Raw genomic sequence first — 6,000 nt, forward strand, 5'->3', positions numbered from 1 at the left:
GAGTGAAAATCTCATTCTTGTTACTGGTAGGTTTGATCATCACGCGAGTGTTACGGAAATGCTTCAGGAACTCAGGTAGGGGGTCTCTAGAGGAAAGGAGGCGTTCTTTTCGTGAATCGCTACTGAGGAAATTTAGAGAACCAGCATTTGAGGCTGACTGCAGTACAATTTTACTGCCGCCAACTTATATTTCGCGGAGGGACCACAAAGATAAGATAAGAGAGATTAGGGCTCGTACAGAGGCATACAGGCAGTCATTTTTCCCTCGTTCTGTTTGGGAGTGGAACAGGGAGAGAAGATGCTAGTTGTGGTACGAGGTACCCTCCGCCACGCACCGTATGGTGGATTGCGGAGTGTGTATGTAGATGTAGATATTGTCACAAAACTGTTATTCTGTCCTGTTCGCTCGTGCTTTATGGTGCAGAACCTTGTGGAACGCCTTCTGGAAGCCAAGGAACACGGCATCAATCCGAGCCCCAGTAACTACTGCGTTCAGTGCCTTGCAGACTAACAGAGCGAGCTGAGATGAGCACGGTCGTTGTTAGCGGAATCCGTGTAGATTTCTACAGAGGAAGTTCTCGGTCTTCAGGAATGTCATTCCACATGAGGACAGTATGCGTTCCAAAATTCAACAACAAACTGACGTCAGCGATAAGGCTTACAGTTTCGTGCGTCTGTTCGTCAGTCCTTCTTGAAAATGAGACTTTTTCAATAAATGGGAACGCTCCGCTCTTCCAGTGATCTACGGTACATAGCTGCTAGAGGAGGAGCGAGTTCTTTCGCGTACTCTATGTATCCCGCGGTCTGCCATAGATATTGTTCCACTCAACTCTTGTGTACAGGCTGTCCCAGCAGGAATGGTCCATATTGAGAGATGTGACAGGAACAATCATTTCACGCAAAAATCTCCATACGGATATATGCCTTAATCCGAATGGTTACCGAGACAAAAGATATTTAATATACATTGTTATTTATTTTCTGTGTTAGTCAGCACATTGTCAGGTTTACACGTTTACACATGTACAACAACAAAAAATGGCTCTGAGCACTATGGGACTCAACTGCTGTGGTCATCAGTCCCCTAGAACTTAGAACTACTTAAACCTAACTAACCTAAGGACATCACACACATCCATGCCCGAGGCAGGATTCGAACCTGCGACCGTAGCAGTCGCACGGCTCCGGACTGCGCGCCTAGAACCGCGAGACCACCGCGGCCGGCCATGTATAACAGTTGGTAAACATTACAACACGCGTTTTACGAAGTATCAATTGAAAAATGCGTATTTCTAAAATACCTACCTCTGAGTATTTCGTACACGTCACATTACATCTGTTGTGCAGTTGAGAATATATGGTCGAGAAAAGAAATTCATGGAACAACTTGACTAGAAGAAGGGCATCAAGGAATCGCCAATTTAGTATTGGAAGGCAGCGCGGAGGGTAAAAATCGTAGAGGGAGACCAAGAGATGAATACACTAAGCACATTCAGAAGGATGTAGGCTGCTGTAGGTACTTGGAGACAAAGAAGCTTGTACAGGGTAGAGTAGCATGGAGAGCTGCATCAAACCAGTCTCTGGATTGAAGAGCACAACAACAACAACATCTCACCCTCAGCATTGATGCATGCGTCTCTTGGAAGAACACGTTGCGTTGCTTGTCTGAGTGTCTCTGCACGTTACCTGGTGAGAGCGTTCGCGATGCGACCAGGCAGTTCATTGCGTGTACTCACCTTCCGATTCCACACTTAACACTTCACTAACAAAAATCTAATGGTGTAAGGTCTCACGATCTTGGTGGCTAGTGAACGGTACTACCTGGACCAGTCCAGCGATTAGGATAAGAGCGGTTCAGATGTTCCCTCACACGCCTGGTAAACTCTGGAGGAGCTCCGTCATGCTATAAGAACACTGCAGTCCGCGTGATCGAAGGAATGACCTCAAGGTGTTCAACAAGAGATTTTTCCAAAACATGTTAATAATTCTGCCCCCTTATTCGCTCTTCTAAAATGACTGGACCTGTCAATACGTTACTGATTATGCCGCAGCAAACATTGATCGATAAGCGAACTTGGAAATTGTTTCTCACTATATTATGAGGATTTTCCTGCGACTGTCGATGACTGTTACTTGTTTTATTGATTCTATTCTGAGTAAACGTGGCTCCATCAGAGATAGAACGTAAGCGCATGACGATTTTCGTTTAAACAGTAAGAAATTCAAGTTCAGATGGTTCAAATGGCTATGAGCACTATGGGACTTAACTTCTGAGATCATCAGTCCCCTAGAACTTAGAACTACTTAAACCTAACTAACCTACGGACATCACACACATCCGTTCCCGAGGCAGGATTCGAACCTGCGACCGTAGCGGACGCGCGGTTCCAGACTGTAGCGCCTAGAACCGCTCGGCCACTCCTGTCGGCAATTAAAGTTCAAGATGGTTCAAATTGCTCTGAGCACTATGGGACTTAACATCTAAGGTCATCAGTCCACTAGAACTTAGAACTACTTAAACCTAACTAACCTAAGGACATCACACATGTCCATGCCTGAGGCAGGATTCGAACCTGCGACTGTAGTGGTCGCGCGGTTCCAGACCGAAGCGCCTAGAACCGCTCGTCCATAGCGGCCGGCTACTATTTTGTGTATTCTGTTTCTTTTTCTTATCTTGTGACAGGTCGTTGCCCCCGCTGTGATCGCTAGTCATCAACTGGGGGGTAAGATGAGGACGAATCTAATTTGACGGACCGTCATTTCACAGTTGAGGATCATTCGGTAGCTCTATTACGTTCACACCTTAGACCACACGACATTGCTTGTTAGTTTGTTACTGTTATTATTATAGGCAGGTGGGTTCCCAGGACATTCAAGTTTTATGGCATTTTCGCCAATGTGAAGATTGTGAACACGCTGTATGTCAGATGTGTACAAGTTTCTGCATGTAATGATCGCAACAGATGTGTTCGTGGGACAAACCGAGTGAGGTGGCGCAGTGGTTAGCACACTGGACTCGCATTCGGGAGGACGACGGTTCAATCCCGCGTCCGACCATTCTAATTTAGGTATTCCGTGAATTCCCTAAATCGCTCCAGGCAAATGCCGGGATGGTTCCTTGGAAAGGGCACGGCCGACTTCCTCCCCCGTCCTTCCCTAATCCGATGAGACCGATGACCTCGCTGTTTGGTCTCTTCCCCCAAACAACTCAACAACACAACTCGTGGGACAATGGTACGCGCAGAATGTCGCAGAGTACTGGTACTACGCTGGACGACTTTAACAATGTGTTGTTGTTCTTGCACAGGTTGTCGAAGTACACGTTCGGAAGAAAAACGGGAACTTGAAAGAATATGTATTTCCCGCAATATGCTGAAAATTCTAGTAAACACCCTACCATCAGAGCTGACGGTATTCTTAGTCGGCGTCAGGAGCATTACCATCGCAGAAGCCGTAAACATACATCATATTTGCATATTCTTCGTTAGTGTAGACGTGTGGTATTTAAGGCAGGGCGTGTAGAAACACGGTTAACCGACACTTCTCTGCTACACTCTCTGTCTCATTCATATCATAGCATGGCCAGCTTCGCCTTCAACGAGCTAGTTTGACGCCAGATTGAAATTTGGAGCAAAGAGAAGGAAAAGAACGAGGCAGGTTGGCGCGATGAATGAAAATTTGTAGCTAGGCCAAGATTCGAACCCAGGTCTACATCTACAGCTACATGATTACTCGGCAATTCTCAATTAAGTGCCTGGCAGAGGCTACTTCTATCGTACCACTCCCGATCAGCCTGCGTGAAAAACGAACAGTGAGGTCTTTCCGTGCGAGCTCTGATTGCTCATATTTTATTATGATGATCATTTCTGCCTATGTGGGCTGCAACAAGATATTTCCACACTCTGGAGTGAAAGTTGAACATTGAAATTTCGCGAGAATGTCCTGCCGCAGCGAAAAACGCCTTGTTTTAATGACTGCCATTCCAACTCGTGTATCACATCCGGGGCACTCTCTCCTCTATTTTGTGGTAACAGAAAAAGTTGTGCCCTTCTTTGAGCTTTTTCTATGCCCTCCTGTCTGTTGCGGATGCCACACCGCACAGCAGTTCTCCAAAAGAGGGCGGACAAGTGTGGTGTAAGCAGTCTCTTTAGCAGACCTGTTACATTTAATAAGTGTTCTGCCAATAAATCGCAGTCTTTGGTTCGCTTTTCCCGCAACATTATCTGTGTGTTCGTTCCAATTTCAGTTATTCGTAATTGTAATCCCGAAGTATTTAGTTGAGGTTACAGCCTTTATATTTGTGTGATTTATCATGTAACTAAAATTTAATGGCTTATTTTCAGTGCTCGTGTAGATGTCTTCACACTTATTATGATTTAGAATCAATTTCCACTATTTTCACGATACAGATGTCTTGTCTAAATCAGTTTTCAGTTTGTTTTGATTATCTGATGACTTCACATGGCTGTAAATGACAGAATCTTCTGCAAAAAAATCCAAAATGACTGCTTAGATTGTTATGTTATGTTAACCGGGGACCTAGAAACGACGGAGAGGCTCCGTCCCTGCCGCAGCCGCAGTGGTCCACAACCCCACGACGACTATCGCAGTCCACTTCACCCCTCCGCCGCCCCACACCGAACCCAGGGTTATTGTGCGGTTCGGCCCACCGGTCGACCCTCCAAGTAACGTCTCACACCAGACGAGTGTAACCCCTATGTTTGCGTGATAGAGTAATGGTGGTGCGCGCGTACGTGGAGAACTTGTTTGCGCAGCAATCGCCGACATAGTGTAACTGAGGCGGAATAAGGGGAACCAGCCCGCATTTGCCGAGGCAGATGGAAAACCGCCTAAAAACCATCCACAGACTGGCCGGTTCACCGGACCTCTACACAAATTCGGCGGGCGGATTTGTGCCGGGGACCAGGCGCTCCTTCCCGCCCGGAAAGCAGTGCGTCAGACCGCACGGCCAACCGGGCGGGCCTGCGTAGATTGTCTCCTAGATCATTTGTGTGGATGAGGAGCAAGAGACGGCCTACAACACTCCCTTTGGGAACGTCAGATATTACTTGGTTGGTTTGGGAGATTAAAGGGACCAGACTGCCATGGTCATCGGTCCCTTTTTCCAAAGACGAAGAACACCCACAGAGAATAAAAACAAGGAACAGAAGAGATCACAGACGATACAGAACAAGAGAAACTGAGACAAGGACAAGACAAAACGAACTAAAACCACACAGAGTGTGACGGTGGTTGGCCGACCATAGAAATAAATAAGGAAAAGCCAACCACTTAGAAACACATTAAAAAATCAGTGTAAAATCATAGGCCAAAGGCCAGAATCGACACAAAACGATAAAATAAAACAGAAACACTCAGAGTAAATGATAAAATCCCCCTGCCCGAATAAAACGTAAAACTAAGTCAGCCATAGTGGAGTCGTCTGTTAAAAGGGCGGGGAGCGTAGCAGGCAGCGCAAATGTCTGCCTGACCACAGCTAAAAGGGGGCAGGCCAGCAAAATGTGGGCCACTGTCAAAGCTGCCCCACAGCGACATAGAGGAGGGTCCTCCCGGCGCAGTAAATAACTGTGTGTCAGCCGGGAGTGGCCAATGCGGAGCCGGCAAAGAACTACTGAGTCCCTGCGAGTGGTTCGCAGGGATGACCGCCACACAGCCGTCGTCTCCTTGACAGCACGGAGTTTATTGGACATTGTCAGTTCGCGCCATTCATCGTCCCATAGCGCCAAGATTTTGCGGCGGAAGACTGCCCGCAAATCAGTCTCAGGGAGGCCAAGGTCCAGAGATGGCTTGCTGGTGGCCTCTTTCGCCAGGCGGTCAACATGTTCGTTACCCGGGATACCGACATGACCGGGGGTCCACACAAAGACCACAGAGCGGCCGCAACAGGCAAAAGTATGCAGAGACTCGTGGATAGCCATCACCAGACGAGAACGAGGGAAACACTGGTCGAGAGCTCGTAAACCGCTCAGGGAATCGCTA

Source organism: Schistocerca piceifrons, chromosome 2, assembly GCF_021461385.2.
Source record: "Schistocerca piceifrons isolate TAMUIC-IGC-003096 chromosome 2, iqSchPice1.1, whole genome shotgun sequence".
NCBI lineage: Eukaryota > Metazoa > Arthropoda > Insecta > Orthoptera > Acrididae > Schistocerca > Schistocerca piceifrons.